The 19,328-nt window shown below is 42.2% G+C and overlaps 1 protein-coding gene across 1 annotated transcript in view; it reads left to right on the top strand.

Moving 5' to 3' along the window:
* Orc1 (origin recognition complex subunit 1) overlaps positions 1–19,328 on the top strand; it is a 699,813-nt gene that overhangs the window by 63,089 nt on the left and 617,396 nt on the right. The window lies entirely within an intron of this gene.

Genomic DNA, 19,328 nt, shown 5'->3' with positions numbered 1-19,328 from the left:
CTTATTACAGGCCTGACGTAGCTGCCCCCTTGTCTGGACGGTAGGGCATACTTGATCTTTCTACAACAAGTCCTGCCCGAACTTATTGAAGAAGCACATGTTCCTCAGTCGTTGCGCTGCTCATTGTGGTTCCAGCATGATGGGGCTCCCCTACATTACACCAATGACGTCCGCCAACACCTAAACGTTACATTTGGACAGCATTGGATAGGCTGTGGTGGTCCGGTTCATTGGCCTGCTAGATCGCCGGACCTATCACGCCTGGACTTCTTCTGCTGGGGTCAAATGAAGACATTGGTGTACGAGACCTCTGTTGATTCAGTTGAAGACCTTGTTGCTTGCATCTCTGTAGCTGTCGGGGAGATTCGAGACACACCAGGAATCTTCCAGAACGTTAGGGATTCCATGCGGCGGCGCTGTGAAGCCTGTGACTGCTTCTGGTCGAACTTTCGAACACCTTCTGTAGCATGGCTTTTTGCCAATGTAAAACTTGTCTTTAAAATGATTTCTGTTACACTAACAAGTTGCTTCTTTGTTCACGCGACCTCCCGCATGACGAAAGCATTTCGGACCCTGCAATGCTATGTGATTCCGATTTGTCTTTGTGCCCTCTACACCTCCTGCAAGTTTGTCGCACTGCTAGTGAATCACTCTGTGTGTATATATATATATATATATATATATATATATATATATATATATATACACAGTGCTTTTTTTTGTGACGGTATGCAACAGTACGGCATACCGGCACCTTTATTAAGTGACATTTGCATACAGTGCACTTTGAAATTTGTAATATACCGTAAATTTTTTTCACATGTTTATCTGCTATTCAAATAAGCTTAAAATTATTTAACTAAATTTACATTTTTCACTGTCTATTGTTAAGATATTTTCTATATAAAACTGTATAACCATTTTTATAATTCTAAATTACTCAGTCGGACCTCTGTTTAATTATTTTGAATTCCCCTTGGAAGTTACATTTAAAATAGTTTCCGTCGAGCGAGAAAATTTTCATGTAGCAAACAGATTAGGAGAGATGAACTCGGTACGCCCTCTTCGCATTTCTGGCCTTTAGGCAATTAGTGCTGCTGCATGAATTAAGAGAGCTGAAGGGATTACCATTCTACAACTTAGTGGTACCCGGTAATAACTATCCGACCACCTGTCCCACATATGGAGAAGTTACGCTGGTCTGCAGTGAGCAGATCAAGGTGTATTCCCAATGGGCTCTGGTCTACCTTCTACTGCAGTGGTGTCCAAACATTTCCCATGCAGGGGCCATATTCAAAGAAATTCAAAGTTAGATTTCGTTAGTGTGTTACATTTTCCATATCTTGTTGCATGTAAAATTGAAAATATTTGAAAATTTATTAAGTACAATACACAATTACATTTACCGAACAAAACATTTAATGAGATTTTTTTTTTGATAATTAACAAAATTTAAAATGCCGTTTTAGTTTACTTTCCGGGCGGGCCGTAGGTTGGACACCTTCGCGAATCGACTGTAAGCGCCCCGTTCGGGAATTGGAAGAGGGTGATTTTCTTTTACCCCGACAAATAATCATCTGTTGTTTTGCGGAAGTGCATTAACAACATTTTTCCGTAAATTTTTCCTATCTCTGTTTACATGGTCACAGTACCTGAATATCCGGAAGACACCGACATTTTCAACAGTTTAAAAAAAAAAAAAATTCAAATTTAACAACTAGTGACAATACTGATGACGAGAGACGGAAAACGAGGACAACGAAGGTATTAAACTTTGAGTTGGCATTTGGTGAAAACAAAGTTAGAAAATTGTCAGTTGGGTTATAGTTAAATGCAATTCGTGGATTTCGGGGGTACCTAATTGAAAAGATGTTTTCGGAAGAATTGAAGAATTTGATGGACGCTCTGAGTACGATACCAGTTTCATCGAGTGAATGTGAACGAGGATTTTCACAAATGAATCTGATTGTCAGCCCAACCAGAGCTTCGTTGATGACAAAAACAGTTTCTTCAGTACTGTTTCTTAAAATTGTATGCCCACCGCTGACCCGCTTCGATCCAGCAAAATATGTCGATTCGTGGCTGCTTCGGAAATGCCATTCAGCAACCGACACACAAAGAGGAAGAAAAGAAGTTGGCATAGGGTGTCAGATAAAAACTTAATAAAAATTTGGAATATTCTACAAAAACTTTATGAAATTAATTTTACTTGTTATTTATTTTTACTTATTATTTTTAGGGGCCATAGTATAACGAAGGACCCTTAAAATGTCACTCGGTTGTCTGCCTGTTCGTCCGTCTGTCATAGCATTGTATCTCAGGAACCACTCAACCTATTGACTTGAAATTTTGCCTGGGTTTGCACATCAAGTGGGCCAACATAACATCGTATTGATCATTGTTGACAAAAATTTGTCTGAGAAATGGAGGGGGGTTAAAAATGTCAACAACATATCCATTGGAAAGAGCTCAACGAGTATGTTTAAAATATAATTTTAAAATATTTTTAAATTAAAAATTGCGGCGCCAGACAGGAAAATGTGAGTAAATTTTGTGTCCCCCTCTCTCTATTTCTGTCACTAACGGAGCTGAAAATTTAGCTGCGTTATTCGATGCTTATCAAGGGAAAACTATTCCGATTGAAATCTATCATTTATTTTTGTGTTAAAATTAAAAAAACAATTTTTATTGCACTTCGATAGCGTGCTTCTTTGTACTAAGAAACTCCTTTTGGTGACAAAAAGGTTGCTAAATAGTTAGTTAACAATTCTATAAAGGGTCATTTATAAATTTTGCGACCAGAAGTATTTTTAATAATTTCAAAGCTGGAGTTGTCCCGGCAAGGAGCCAGTGTTGAGGCAGTGGTGGTGGAGAGGTGCCTGTGTGGAGTCTTGCATGGCCCTCACCTGCCAATTGCTTCTCCCCCGAGACTTTAATTGCTTCTCCAGGAAGAAGTCGGAGTCGCTTCTCCCGCCCTTGGCATTCACAGCAACTGGAAAGACTCAATTAGACAACGTTTTCGTTATTTCCTAAGTTTTAGGCCAAGCCGGGGTACTGGAAACTTTTTTTCAGTCACCATAAAGCTCTCTATTTGAGATACTACATTAATGACCATTCAGTCATCCTGAGTGCCCGGCACTCAGTAGTTGACTGATTTATTTACTTATTTTACTTATTTTATTCACATTTTACTTATTTTTCTATATATATTTGAATAATTAATTTATACTTAATAAACTGTGTTAATATACTAAATTTGTTGTTCTTATTCCAAAAACAGTACTATGAAAGTAACAATATCAGGGAAAAAAAATTTTTGGAGTACTTTTCATATCCTTTTAATTTTCAATTTTTCCTGATAGCAAAGAATGAGTACCGGCACCTATTTTTTTACAAAAAAAGCACTGTGTATATATATATATATATATATATATATATAATTTTTTGATTATAGTTTAAGTAAATTAGGTACATGCTGTTTAATAATATATTATGTTAGATATAATGGTGGTGTCCGAAAATATAAAACAGATTCTATATAAATATAAGAACATATGTATATTAAAATATACCCGTAGATCAAAGCACCAATTAACTCTATAATAGCTGATACCGGCCCCAGTGGCCAAACCTAGTAAAGAATAATCATTAGTAAAACAAAGTAATAATAATATAATGCATAATGTTAATTATAGGTAATTGGATACATTGAAAAGGACTATCGAGGGCTAACCCTCTCAATATATCCCACTCATAATTAACAGAGCTACAGTTTCTGTTGTCATCTGCCTGTTTAACATGGTCAAATATGTAATATTAAAAGTTTAGAGGTTAAGTAGATAATTTAGTTGTTAACAGGCAAGATGACATTTAGCCCGACCGATAGTTAAACACATATATAGAAAACTTGAAGAAACAATTATTTAGAATGAAGAGAAAAAGAGAACCAATATCAATCTATAATTTTCATATAAATAGGTACAAAAGAAGCTATCGCTAAAATAAGTAGAACAGAAGTAAGGTTTAAGTATAGTAATGGTACCTCAATCGCCCTCGAATTGAGCTCTGACTGGAGGACACGTCAAACCAGATAGAACTGGTAGGGCAGAGGTAGAGACAGTTCTACATGCCCTAACTAGTACTAGGAGGAAACTGCGCTGGATTGAACCAAGCTTGGACTGAACTGTAAGCAATTTAGTGCATCTACACCAGTCTGCAGCAGCCTAAGTGGTAATTGGCAAAACAACAGCTTTGTATAGTGTATGGAAAACCATACTGTTCAGACCCCAGTCCTGACAGAAAATGCGAACAGTTTGAAAGACAAATTTTCCCACTTTGTCAGAAAGATGATTCAGATGTGGAAGAAAGGTAAGGCTATTATCAATCAGTAATCCAAGGAATTTTGTGGTAGTTACAAAAGGCAGATTTGCTATTAATTTTTATGAGAGGAGAATGAGTTGGAAAAAAGGTGCCTTTATAGACCTTCATACAAGTTTTACTGTGAGAAATAGTAAATTTGTTATGCATTGACCAATTAGAAAGTTTTTGGAGAACAGAATTTGCGTTTTTAATGGCGAGAATTTCCATAAAAAAGAACTAAATCATCTGCATATGCAAGTGATGAATAATTTGGGAAAACCTTAGCAACCATTGGTTGAGAGCAAGATTCCAGAACAAAGGTTCAAGAAAATAGACCCTTGCGGACATCCATGTAAGACTTTTCGAGAAACTGTGTGAAAATTTGATGTTACCTTAACAGATCTATTTAAAAAATAATTCCTAATAAGTTTGTATAGGCAGAGCAGTTTAGAGTTCTGAGATGTTCGAGGGCACTTTGCCATCAATGAGAGTCAAAGGTGCCCTCGAAGTCAATAAAAATTGCCAGACATATTTAGAGGACAATTCATTAATGAAATTCAGAAGAGTAACAAGGGCATCTTCAACACCAACTGCAGAATGAAAACCATATTGATTACTAGAATAGCTGTCTGTGTCCTGAAGCAAAGCCAAGATTCTATACGAGATTAAGCATTCTAGGATTTTACCAAAATTAGATAAGTGATAGGTTTGTAAGACTGGGGAAGTTTTAGGAGACTTGCCAGGTTTCAACAGAATTCTTAAGATGGCAGATTTCCAGGAATTTGGGAAAACAGACCATTGTAGACATTTATTATATATAAATTTAGAAGAACATTTGGACAGCAGGAATGAAGTTTTATCAAGAACTCCCCTTCAATAAGATCTTTGCCAGGACACTGATTAGGTTTAATCCTGGCGATGGCAGAAGATAATTCAACAGGAGTAAAAGGAACAGCAACTGAGGAAGTAAAGTAATTAAGATTAAGTGATTGAATATATGCATGATAGGCCAAATCTAAAAGGGATCATCAGATAAGAAGAGAAAATCCAGAATTGAATTTATAGTCTGTCCAAGAAAGAGATTGTGTTATTATTTATAACAGTATTATAGATAATAGGTGCATATAGCTTGTTTCTAGCAATTTTGTAAATAATGTTCCAGGGATTTTGATTACTGACATGATGAACAGATTTCTTCCAGGTGTCAAATTTTGATTTAGCAATCCAAAGGGAGGAGTTCAGTGTAAAGTAAAGTGTGTTTAGGGTCAAACAGCACCAGGGGTTCCCCCAACTCCGCATAGTTTGCATTGTCGCGTGATACAGTTCACTGTAAAGGCCAGAGATTTAAAAGTATCTGGATCTTGTGGTGTGTGATGTCTTGTACCGTTGTTCTTCTGGCCATTTAGCCGCCAGACCCCTGCTGAGGCCCGACGTTGCCCACACTTCGCCCCGTGGAAGCAGACCACGTATCCAGTAGTTGTAGTTTACTCTGGGCAGGTCCTGCCACCTAGTTTCCTGAGATTTCAGTGGTTAGCACCTAAAAAAAAAAATTACGTTTGCGTGGGTTGATCGCTAGATTGAAAGACTGAAATGTGGGCGAACTTAATTTGGAACTATTAAATTTTGACCTGGGGGGGGGTATACGCTGGTGAGCAGATAGAGGGAAAGCAGACTGAAGACTGGGGGGGAGAAAGACAGAAGAAATGGGATCAGTAGAGGAGACGACCCCATTATAAGTCAGTGGGGCATGCCCATGCCCCACTAGGAGGAAAGAAAGATGGGTCCAGCAAGAGCACCGGCACTGATTGCCATTATGGCTGGCATATGCAGAAAGCTCTGCAGTCTCATTGGGCTGGTTGGAATTCAGCTGAATAGAAAGTCACTCATGAGGCTGTGTCTCGTCCGGGGTAGGTCCACATATCGGGTGTGCACTTCTCATGGGTTAGGTCTGGTTCGTGTGATTGGTTTCTTATCATGGTGTTTTTTTTTTTTCTCTGAGGCAGTTAGTTTGTATTGTTTGCTGTCATAGGTTATTCATTTCATGGTTGTTGCTGCTGTTGTGGTGGTGGATGCGGGAGAGTCCGCCTTCTTGTGAAGAGGTCTTGCGCATATTGAATGAAGGCACTATAAGTATCTTTTTCAGTAAGTATCAGATATTCCTGGTCTCGTAGCATTATTTGGGTGGTGATTATAAATCGGCAGCCGAGATCCTCGTACAGTGGGCAATTGTACATTGAGTGCCCCCCGATGTCTCGCGTAGACTGCAGTGGCATAGGGGGGTGTCACTCAATCCAAATCCATGGAGTTTTTGTTTTATGGCGCCATGGCCGGTCAACAGGTAGGTGGCGAGAAGTCCAGGAGAAAGCCAAGGTGGATAGTTTGGGTACATTAGTTGGATATCGGAAATAAATTTTTTAGTGATTTCACCTTTGGTTGATGTCTGCCAGCGGTTTTGCCAGCTCTGGTTGAGATGTGCGAGGAGACGTTTGCGTTCCACTTTGTGGTCAGTTTCAGGGTCCACGGTGAAGTTCAGGTGGTTAGACTCCCGTCCCTTGGAGAGTTGATATGTTAGGCCGCGGAAGACTATTTCAAGGTCTAGGGGAAGAGTCTCTGTCAGGGCCTGGAGAGCGTGCGTGCTTACAGTATTGCAAGCTCTTGTTATTGTAAGTAATATATACCGCTGCGTGGTGTCCAGTTTTCTTCTGTTGATGGCCGTAGTGGCCTTCCTGTACCACACGCCAGCGGTATACGTTATGGCAGGCAGGAATACAGTTTTATAGAATAGCTTGAGGATTCTCCTCCGCAGGCCCCAATCCTTGCAGGAGACCCTCATGAACAGAGCAGAGTATCTTCTGATCTTTTTTTGTATGTAGGTCAGATGGGTGAATGAGAGGTTATTATCTAGGACAACCCCAAGGTGTTTTAGTTCCTTTGTGAGCTTAATTGTAGTGCCTTGGATGTGGATTTGGGGTGGTCTCCTGATGTCCAGGGTACCTTTTTAACAGTACTGAGTTGGTCTTGGTTAAGGATATGTGGAGATTGTTTTCATTGATCCACTTCTGTAAGGTGTCAATGGCACGAGTAGCAGAAGTTTCTAGCCTGGCTCTGCTGTCCTCTCGCAGTACCAGGGTCAGGTCGTGTGCGTATGTCTGAGTTGCCACACGACCTAGGTCTAGGAAACCGTCGAGAACCATATTCCAGAAGAGCGGACCAAAGACTGAGCTCTGTGGGCAGCCAGCCTCTGAAGATCTGTCTGGAAATAGAACAATATGGAGTTTCTACGACAACCATTCTATTGCCAAAATATGTTTTGATGCATTGGTATAGGTTGGCTGGAATGTTGGCCTTCTGGAATCTGCAGAGGATGCTTGGCCACCACAGGGTGTCAAATGCCCCGGCAAAATCTATTGCAATTACAAGTAGATATTTATGCTTTGTTGTTTCAGCAGCTCTGGTAATGTTTTCCAGGGCATCCAGAGTGGAGCAGCCCCTCCTAAAGCCGTATTTATCCTGTGATTATAGGCCTGCAGCCATGTAGGAAGTTTCGATTCTATCTTTGAGGAGGTGGTCAAAGAGTTTATTTAGCACCGAGAGAAGGACCATTGGTCGGTATGACTCAGGAAGGTCCTGTTGCTTGTTTGGGCTTTTCAGGGTTAAGCGCAATTTGGCAGTCCTCCAAGCTTGTGGAAAGCATCCCTCATTAAGGCAATGATTAAAGAGGTTGAGTGTTACCTCTGGAATTGTTTTGACGGCCTTCTTGACGATTTCAGGCTCCAGTAGGTCGATACCCAGTGATTTCTTGTTGCGCAGTTTTGCTGCAGCAGTGTGAAGTTCCCAGTGATTTGTTGTTTCAGCAGCTCTGGTAATGTTTTCCAGGTTCTTCCTTATTGGTGGTAGTATAGGTATCATTGTCTTGACATAATTGTTTCTGTTCTGGTTTAGTTGGAGTATTATGTCCCAGAAACATGTCCAAGATGTTGCTATTTTCCTGCCAGGTCTTGGTATAAGTGCCTAGCGGCATCTTTGTTGCGGGGATGACTTCTTCCCTGGGGAGTTTGTTTGTCGTTATTCTGTAGACAACCCACAGGGGTGCTTGTTTCCAGTTGTAGAAACTAGTTGCTCCCATGAGCGCTGTTTCCTGAGTCGGATTAGAGCCGTGTACTCATTACTTGTGGCGCGATAGTGGTCGCTGAGTTGGTCTATTTCTGCTGCTGGCCAGGAAAGTCATGCTCTCTGGAATAGTCTTCTCCTTCTGTTCCCCTCATGTCTGAGCTGTTGTAGTTCCAGGGACCACCAGGGCACGGCTCCTGGAGTTTGGTTTCCCCTTTTAATTGAGTGGTTTGCAGCGGCAGTGATGTGGTCCACCACAGTGGTTTGGTGCTGGTCTGAGCTCAGCCCCTCTATTTGCAGGGTTTGATGCTGCTTCTCTTAAGGTAGTCTGGAAGAGTGGCCAGTCTGCCTTCTATATGGTGTATCTATGTTGGATTTGTCGGGTTGGTTGTTGCCTGTCTATGGTGCATTGAAGCTTGAAGGTTATGACCCTGTGGTCTGGCTTTCCCTGACCATTCATCCCGAGAGGTGACCAGCCCCGAGGGCTGGTCACCTCTCGGGATGGATGGTCAGGGACCTTGAGGCGAGTGTAACATCAATTGTGGCTTCCCACATTGTGCTCGAAAAGGAGGTGGGGTTATTTGGCTGATTGAGTATAGTGAAGGTACTGTTTGCCAGGAACTCCTCTAGGTGTTGTCCATTTGTGGCGTTGCGATGCCCTGGGGTTTGGCTGAACCACGCCGGGGATCGACAGTTCACATCTGCTCCCACGACGATCCTGACATTCTGGAATTCTGTGAGTAAACTCTGCAGGTAGCTGGTAGCTGGGAGGATATCCCCCCCTGGGCGGCAGTACAATGAGATTGCATGGAATTCGCCAAGGTCCGCACAGGCGGCCCAGGATGTATAGTAGCTGAAAATCTTGGTTACATTGATACTAGGGTTTCTAACCAGGATGCAAGCTCGGGAGTTGTCTCTGTTGTCTTGAACTATTTTGTAGGATAGGGGATATCCTCTCACCCCCAGTCTGTGCACATATGGCTCTTGGATAAGTAGGATGTCGAGGTTCTGTTCATTCGCTTTCTTGGTGAGTTGTCCGGCCACGGCCTTAGATCGCTGTGCGTTTTTAACTGTGCAGAGTTGATCCTGTCTAGGTTAAAAGGCCTAAGGCGTGCATCCATAATCAATCCTCATTCGGTACGTACCCTTAGCTTTGATGTAGATGGGATCCTGATTGTCCTCGAGTGAGTGGTCTGCAGGCATCTTCTGTGATTTACAGTTTGCACATGTGGACGGGTCATCTTTTTTAAGGCAGCGCCAAACTCGTGGCCTTTCTCTGCACAGTGGCCGCGAGTAGGCTCTGTCAGACACATGCTCTTTGAAGCGATGGCTGCCCCAATGTATGAAAACCCTGGTTGTTTGGGCAATCGTTTTCCATGCCTCTGGTGTGAGTTCAACCACCCAATTTGTGTGGTCTCCTGTCCTGGATTTTGTTTCGAATTTTGGGGTGATCAGTGTCGCTGGTTCCACGTTTGGGTACTCATGCTGAAGGTTCCTCCTGCAGAGTTTCTAGTGTTCGATCCTTGTTGGTGTTAAAAATGACTATACTGGGGCCCTTTCTCTTGGGGGACGCTGCCTCTAAACCAAGTGTCTGGATCCTCGGGTTGTTGAGGATTGCGTTTGCATCTTCCTTCGTCTGGGTTTCAATGATGACACCCGTGTTCCTTATTTTCTGGACAGATTTGATTTTTGTAGTCTTTAGATCCTGTGAGAGGTTCTTCATAATGGTTTGTTTCACCTCTTCACTAGTGTGGTGTTGTGCTGTTGAGGTCGGCTTTAATATTACTAGGTGTAGAGTCGGCAGGAGCGTTTTTGTGTTTTGTAGTAGTTGCCACACATGGCAGTTGAGGAGAGATATCTGGAGACGTGGTCCTCAGCGCTTGTGCATATGTGGGTGCACGCTGTGGCATTTGTTTTGCCCCATATTCAGCGTAGGCTTGCAGTTTAGCATTGCCCTTTCGCTCTCGAGGTAGGTTTCGACAAGGAGTGCATAGAGTTTGTTCCACAGTGTTATCATTTGAGCCCTTAGTGCAGTGGTGACTCTGTTGTTTGCTCTTTAAAGAGGGATTCTAGAGCAGTTTTCAGGAACAGGGATTTTTCATGTATTGTACCCTTGGGTAAGGTAGGATCCAGGGAGGTTTCCTGTGTCCTTTCATCGCTAGTCTCCTCTGTCGCAATCACTGTGAGGTTTTCCTGCGTTTCCCTTATCTCTGTCTGGGAACGGGTTTCTATTTCAAATTTTGGTATTGAGCCTTTTTTTGTTTTTCTTCTTACCTGTTGGGGGGGTCCCGGAACGGGGATCCATCCATTCTTTCTGTTGGTTCGTGATGATAGTGCATTCGTAGCCTTGGGTTTCCTTAAGAGGGTCTCTGCTTTTGTTCATATTCCTCTCCATATCACTATTTCGGGAAGGACCGAGACTCGTCAGTTTACGTGATTTCCTCTCTACTATCAAGAAGCACTGTGAGCGTTATGAAAAATGAAATCAGCGACAACTGCGTAGCACAGAAAGAAGGAGAGTTGTGAGCATTTAAGTCACTTGTGGGGGGGGATATAACTGGGTGGAAAAATAGCCCTAGAACAATGGGACTACTTCCCTATGGACTTTCTGGGCGTGGCAAACACTATGGTAGCATTAAAAAGACAGTATAATCTACCAGAGAAAAGTTCAGCCTTTACCATGGAAAGTCTATGGCAGAAAGGGGGAGCACACAGAAGTCATTATTTTTGGGTAAAACTCGCACACAGTTTAGTGGGAAATTACCATTCGCATTAGTAGAGGCATATGATGCAAGAAAGCAAGCTTATTCAGCAAAAAAAAAAAAAAAAAAACACTTCCATTTCACCCCTCTGTTCATTCAAAATACCTGTCCAGCTGAGCCTTAAATTTATTTAGGCTATCAACTTCCACAACAAGGGATGGAAGTCTGTTCCACCAACCAACTACCTGCTGGCTAAAGGCAAGTTTCCGCATATCTATCTTACATCTGTCTTTCCTCAATCTGAATTTATGCCCTCTCAGATGATAATTCTGAGCAACAAGAAAAATCCCATCAGCATTGAGCATGCTCAAACCATTCAAGGCTTTATACACCTCTATCAGATCACCTCACCAGTGCCTAGTCTCCAGAAACTGTAATTTGCAAAACTTAAGCCTTTCTTCGTAAGAGCAACTCTTTGTTCCATTCACTAATCTTGTTGCCCTTCTCTGTACTCGTTCCACCAGCTCTACATCCATCTTGAAACGAGACCTCCAGACCTGTATACAGTACTCTAGGTGTGGCCTGACCATTGCCTTATACAAGGGAATAATCACCTCCTTATCCCTACTAGAAAAATTCCTGTATATCATTGACAAGACATCATGAGCTACTCTTGCAACCCGTCTGCACTGCTCAGAGAACTTCATATCTGCCTGCACCATTACCCCCAGGTCCTTTTCATTCTCTACCACTGTCAGTGTAGTACCACAGAGTTGCTACGTTGCTCTGGGGTTGCTGTTTCCCCTATGTAGTACTTTACATTTGTCAGTGTTAAACTTTATTTGCCGCCTCTTAGCCCATCTGCTCAACCTTTCCAGATCCTGTTGCAGCAGCATAGCGTCAGTAGTGTCCTTAACCCTGCAAACTTGGAAATTAAGATTGATATACCATCATCAATATCATTTATAAATACAGAAAACAATAATGGACCCAAAACTGAACCCTGATGGACTCCACTAATAACATTAGTCCATGATGAGCAGTGTTCATTGATTACCACTCTGTCTTCTCCCCCTCAACCATCCCTTTATCTGTAGCAGACATTTTGCCTCCAATGCCACACTGCTCCAATTTGTGCAGCACTCTTCCATGCTCAACAGTATAAAAAGCCTTTCTAAGATCCAAGTATATAATATCAAAGTTATTCCCTGCATCCAGTTCTTTTGTGACTGCATCATAGTATCCAATCAAATTGTTCAGGCAAGACTTTCCCTTAACAAAACCATGCTGTGTCCGAGCTATAACTGAAGTATTGTCTAGATGATCCTGCAGTGCTTCTTTAACCAGTGCCTCCATTAATTTTCCTGGAACAGAGTTAAACTCACAGGTCTATAATTACTTGTGTCAGCCTTTGATCCTCCTTTGTGAATTGGGGTCACATTTGCACTTCTCCAGTCTATGGGTATTATAATTATGGCTAAGGGTTTGCTTACCTCATTTGCTGCCTCTTTTAATATAACTGGATAGATCCCATCCACCCTGGGTGTCTTTTTTATGTTTATCCTCAACAATTTCTTCTCCACTTTCCTCTCAGTTATTACAAAATCATCTAGCTCACTGCCAGAGTTTACTTTACCTCTGGCATTCCCCTTCCTGAGTAACTTCTCATGTGTGAATGTAGATGCAAAATACTTGTTTAGTTTGTTAGCCACATGAGCAGGGTCCTCATCTGTTGAACCATCAATATCCAGTGGACCAATCTGATTCATCCCTTTCCTTCAAGAGTTTATTACATAAATAAAGAACTCTTTTTTGGTTTTCTTTGCATCGTTTGCCAAGGATTTCTCATAATCTGCCTTTGCCTGCCTAATCTCCTTTGTGACTTGGATACATACCAGCTTATATCTATCATAGGCTTCCATGTCACCCATTAATTTATATGTATCCCATGCATTTTTCTTCTCTGCCATATGTCACATTAGTTCATCTGACATCCATTTAGGCCTAAACCTTGAACAATATTTCTTAGTTGGTATGTAAAGCCTAGTAGCTTCCAAGATAAGTACTTTGAATGCTTCCCATTTTGAATTTGTTGTTGGTAACATCATCAGTTGGTCCCACTGTATAGAATTTAAATACTGTCTCAGACCATCGTAGTCGCCTTTACAAAAGCAATAACCCTTCCCTTTACCCCTGATGGTAGTTACCTCTTTGAGTAAATCCCACTTCAGCACACTGTGATCACTGCCACCTAGTGGTTCCTTTATCTGCAGATTCTTAATGCATGAAGAATCACTACTGATAATCAGATCAAGAGTATAACTCCCTCTAGTTGCCTCCCGAACATGCTGAGGTAGAAAACAATCATCCAATAAATCCACAAAAGCCTTGCTAGTGTGTGAGTAACGAACCCACAAATTCCAGTCAATATCTGGGAAATTAAAATCCCCAATTATAAGACTCTCTGATTTACTGGCCCACTCTATTTCCCTGTACAGTTTCTTATTATACTCATCAGAGTTATTAGGCCTATAGCACACTCCTACTCTCAGTTTATCTCCCAATGCTTATGTCGCAGCAAACTGACTCGACACTGCACTGTTCAGCGATCTTGACTGGCTTCACTTCCTTGGATTTTATGTGTTTTTTAACTAATAGCATAAACCCTGCTTGCTTCCTATCCTGTCTATCCTTTCTGTACACATTGTACTCTCCAAATTCCAGTTCTGCATTTCTTATATCTGTGTGACACCACATCTCTGATATCCCAACAATATCTGCCTTTGATGTTTTGAGAAATACCTCAAATTCATCAAATTTATTTAGCAAACTCCTAGCATTGGTGTACAGGTAAGTATACATGCACCTGTTCCTATTCTTAGCTACCCTAACACAACCCATGTGTTTACTTGTACTGCAATGACTCCCAGCATTCTCTGAAATATCCTGTATCTTGTTTTCCAGGCTGCTGCTCAATCTAATTGAAGGAGTGCAAGAATCACTTTCACCTTTGCCAGTGGCTACTGTTAATCTATTAGTCCTTGTATCCCCCCAATCTAGCAGTTTTCCAACCCACCTAACACTGCCTCGACAGCATCAGCAAACATTCTTGCACCCTTTCTATTTAAGTGTATCCCATCCCTGTAGAAGCAGTCTCTCCTGTTAACAAGTACAGACCAGGTTGAAAAAAATTCTAGCCCTTGAGCCTTGCACAATCTTTCCAGGGCCGAATTGATCGGCAAGGCCCTCATCATGTACTCCCTCCTATCGTGTCTGGGCAGAATTGCAGACACTTTCAAATTCAACCCTAATTCACGGCTTTTTTTCAACAGTGACCTGTACTTGTTAAGTAATTCTGCCGGTCTCCTACTCTTAATATCATTAGTGCCGACGTGTACAACTATATCACCTTTTGTGCCCTTAAAGGATGATATCCGCTCTACAACGTCATCAACCTTTGCCCCTGGCAGACATACCTTGGTCCTGTTCCACCTATCCTTTTTACAAAGCACCTTCCCCGTTTCCCTGACAAGAGTCACCAACAACTACTAGTTCCTGTGAGACCAGCACATTCTGCCGTGGGTGTTGCCGCTGTGTTGTGTGATGACCAAGTGCAAACTCTGGGTTGATGTGGACAGCTGAGAGCATGATGGGCCCTCAATTTAGATCGTTCGAGGACATCCACCGTGTCCTTCAAGCTCTCATATAGGCCCATAACAATGCTGAGTTGTCACCTGATTTTCTTATACTCCTTACATCGCGCACACACAAAGACATCCCCCATGGCAATATCATGTTCCGTACCTGATTGCTCCACAAACATCATGCAAGCAGTGCATTTAAAAAGGCTGTGATTCAGAATGCAAATTCCCTCCTGAGTTCTCCCCTGAGCCACAGCACTCCCATTAGCTTGAGCCTTTTGCTTTGCTGCTCTGATCTGAGTCATGATTTCGATTTAATTTCAATAAAATTTCAATTTCAGTACAAAATTGTAACCCTAAACTTGTATCCCAAAACAGTTATAACCCTATATATATTTTTCAATAACAAGTATCATCTACGAGTTCTGTTTATTTAACTTCAGTATCCAGTTATGTGTTAATTAATTATGTTACGTTTGTAATCTAAGTCGTTATGTGTGTTTTGTTAAAAAAGTAAAATTTAATTGACAATGAAGTTTAACAAGATTAATAGATTTTACTGCTGATTGACAATATTATATTATATACTACACTATACTAAGTTTACGCTATCTAGTGTGGGATATAACGTGTCATATAAGAATGGCGGCAGGTTACGAATGGTAAATCTTTGGACAGTTAAGTATTAATTAACTTCGAAATTTCGCTGTCTCAATTCAGAATAAACTGAGGATCCTGACCAGTTCTATAAGCTTACAGAAAATAATTTGATATAGCAATTGGTCAATAAAGCGGCTAAATAGGGCTAAAAAACTTCTCGTTCAGCGGCGCTGCAACTTGTAACACGTGGATTTGATATCCTTATCGATACTAAGGAAATTTTGGGACACAAATGTTGTCCAAGGTTACAAGCAACGTTGCACCTCCCAAGTCAAGAGCAAGGTAGAAACGTGGCAATCGCTTGATATTGGTCGCCTCTCTATATTCCAAATGTCAGCCACATGGTGACCATGTGGTCTGACACAGATTACAAATAGTGACGCTTCTAACCAGCCAAACTCCCAACAAAGCACAAAAAGTTTTCTCACCTTGAGATTCCACTGGAGTTGAAGAATCACTGTAAATACTTTTGATGAGAAAAACACTTTAAACTGAAATCCACGAGTGTAAAATGAACAACGTGTCTGGCAGCCATATTGACGATTGTGAAGGCGGCCATATTGGCTCTACGCATACAGGCTACATACGAGCACAATGCTGTCATATGTATGATTTAAAAACTCGCATAAATTCTTTAAATCCGCACAGGATTTCACATAAAATCACCTGGTGATTCAGTATCATTAGTTCTTCAAGTCCAGATCTTTGGCAAATGGTAAATCCATTTTTAATTGGCACTAAAATCACTTATTAGTCAGAGCACATAGAAACATGACCGCATGCTCAAAGTTTCACACTACCTACTCTACAAAAAAAGATCAAAAACTACTCAGCCCTCATAGCAAGAGTCTCGCGAAAGGATTGGGGCTTAAGGAAAAGAACCCTGATCCTCTTTTACAAGGCTTTCTTCATTCCAGCCATCAGCTATGCAGCAGGGATCTGGTTCAAAAAAGCAACCACCGCAGTCAATAAAAGAAAGCTAGAAACAATACAGTGCAGCATCTTACTCAGTCTCCAGAGCATGCTGCACGGTCAGCTCACACACACTGCAGGCCCTTGTGGGGCTCCTACCCTTGGACCTGGAGATTGTCCGCTGTGGCACGCTACATCAACTATCAAGAGGGAACAGTGTAACTTGCATTGGCTTCACCACAGACCCGACCAACAATAGCAACGCAGAAAAGAAACGACTAACCAAATATCTTCAACAAACCTGGCAGTCCCGATGGGCGGACTCAACTAAAGGTGAGATAAACCGGAAGTTCATCCCGGACATTACCCAAGTGTATCCCGAACAGCCAAACTGGTTCTCACCGGGGCTCTACACCACCTTTCTTCTAACAGGGCATGGCTCTTTTAATGCCAAGCTGTCAACTTTCGGCATCAGGGATTCCCCATTATGCCACTGCGGAGGAAACCAAACGTGGTTACACCTAATGCACGATTGTACCCTCTTTGAGGACATGAGATGTCATTTCGTCACAAAGATACGCTTTAATCCGAAGGAACGGGAGCACCTTATATTACATGAGGAGGAGCACTACAAGGCCCTCTCGTGCTTTGCACATGAGCTGTGTACCCGGCTAAGGGCAATGACCCAACCTCCCCAGGCCTGATGCAGGACCATGACCACGACCAAACTGGATGAGACCTTGATCCCATGACCAACGCCGACATTCAACCGATCTGTGAACAAGTCAGTAGAGACCTTGTCCCTGGATGTACCTCCTGGTGGGGCCAGTTTTGTGATGCTGTCCTGAACGTGCTGGCCTAGCCACCACTCTGCAGCCAGGCTGCACACATGCCATATTGGCGACCTGTGCCGGCTCCCTTGTCCGGCCCTTTCTATCCCACCCCGGCAGTGGGGGGGTGGAGACGGTCATACTGTTTCCTCCCCTCCACGCTACCCCCATTCTTCCATCTGGCAGGGCATGCCCTGCTGACACCAAATTGAGGCCTCCTACTCTATTGGCCTTATCCTTCCTCCTTTAACCCCCCAGTCTTCATTCTCCCCCCCTCTCTATCTTTACACAAGCGAATTTCCCCACACACATAAATTCAATGAATCCAAATTAACTTACGCCCATATTTCGGTCTATCCTTATTCAAGCGACATCACCCTACGAAATCGAGAGATATCACACATATATCTATACGTATATTTGTAAAAAAAAAAAAAAATTTTTTTTTTTTTTTTTTTTTAAGGTCCTAGCCACTGAAATCTCAGGAAATTAGGTGGCAGGACCTGCCAGAGTGAACTAAAGACTATCAGGTACCTGGTCTGCCTCCACGGGGCGTAAGTGGGGCAACGTTGGGCCTCAGAAGAGGGCCAGCGGCTAAATGGCCAGAGGAACAACGGTACAAAACACCACACTTCCATAATCCATACACTTTTAAATCTCTGGCCTTCCCAGTGAACTGGTACACCCACAATAAAAGCAATGCGGAGATGGGGGGAACCCCTGGTGCCGTTAGACTCTGAAAACACTTGCACTTACACTACCTACTCGGGGGGAGAACAGTGTGGAGGTCTCGGCATGCAGACGCAATAATTTGAGCTCCTGATACTTTGTTTAATTTAAGTGCTTAAAGTGCCCCATACTTCTGGAATTATGTTCTCCATAGACAAGTTTAGAAGAGGATTCCGTTGGTGAGACTTTTTTGGTGTTGTCTGGGATCTTTCTGCTAGATCTTAACGTTAATTATTCACGTCTTTGTCAATGGTTAGGTCACCATGCCGCTATTGGCAGGAAGTTGAAGAGAGCAGTTTTCGGTCTTTTCGGAGCTGCCACGCTAATATCTAGCATATTGGGACTGGGGAGGGGACCACTCGCTGTGTGTCAGCAAATGTCTGCTTAAGTTGCTTAGTAATTGTTGCTTAACAAGGTCAGGAATAACGTCACGTGGCGACAAGGTTAGGGATTATACCTCTTCCACCCTAAATGTACTTTTCTCCCCTTAAGCCCACAGGTACAACGTCTCTGAAACTTTTCGCCTGATTTAAACTAACTTTACCATGTTTTCTGTGTGCTCCCCATACTTCTACAAACTTTCTGTGGCAAATGTGAAACTTCCCCCGGGCTTATCCTGCAAGAAAATGAAGACTGTCATCGTATTTATCGTCCCCAAAAACTTCTAATAATAATAATAAAAAAAAAAATAAAAAAAAAAAAAAGTTGTTCTGTTCATTTAGAGGTTTTTCCTCTTGAGCTTTTCTATTTTTCCCACGTGACCAGAAGGCTACAGCCCAATGCCCGGTTCCTGTTTATCATGGAGACTTGTTTCAACCATAATTTTGCTACTTTTTAGGAGAATACTAACGGCGACCCGATTATCTGGAAACCCCTGTTTTTCATTTTTCAGAAATCATGTCCACTGCAGACTATAATATCATTGATGAATGCCAGGAAATTACTCCTGAAACTATCCAAACTCTAGGCCTACGGGGTGATACTGAGGATTCCAGGCCTACTCCAGCCTCCAAGAAGCGTAATAAAAAATCATTTCCGAAATCAGAAATGGAAACCAGATCCCAAAGTGAACGAAAGGAACTACTAGACCGATCTTCCCAGCAAGGAGAAAATGATGATGAAGAGACACCACTGGATCCCACTCTGCCTGAGGGTCCCGTTTTAGAGCAGGTTCTAGTGCAGTTCTCTACCTGAGAACTGCACTAGAAACTTTAATGAAGACAACCAACAGCAGAGTCAGTACAGCTCTGCGTGCAGACATAGTTTCCCTATGGACGAAGTTGGAAACCATTTTACTTACAACGCACCTCGAATGCGAGAAAGCAGTGGCTAAACTCGAGGCATATCTTGACAGTAGGGATAATTAAATGCAACAGCGTGCCCCT

The sequence above is a fragment of the Mastigoproctus giganteus genome, chromosome 4, assembly GCF_048544385.1.
Source record: "Mastigoproctus giganteus isolate SK-2022 chromosome 4, ASM4854438v1, whole genome shotgun sequence".
NCBI classification, from domain to species: Eukaryota; Metazoa; Arthropoda; class Arachnida; order Uropygi; family Thelyphonidae; genus Mastigoproctus; species Mastigoproctus giganteus.
This window is presented reverse-complemented; position numbering and strand designations above follow the sequence as displayed.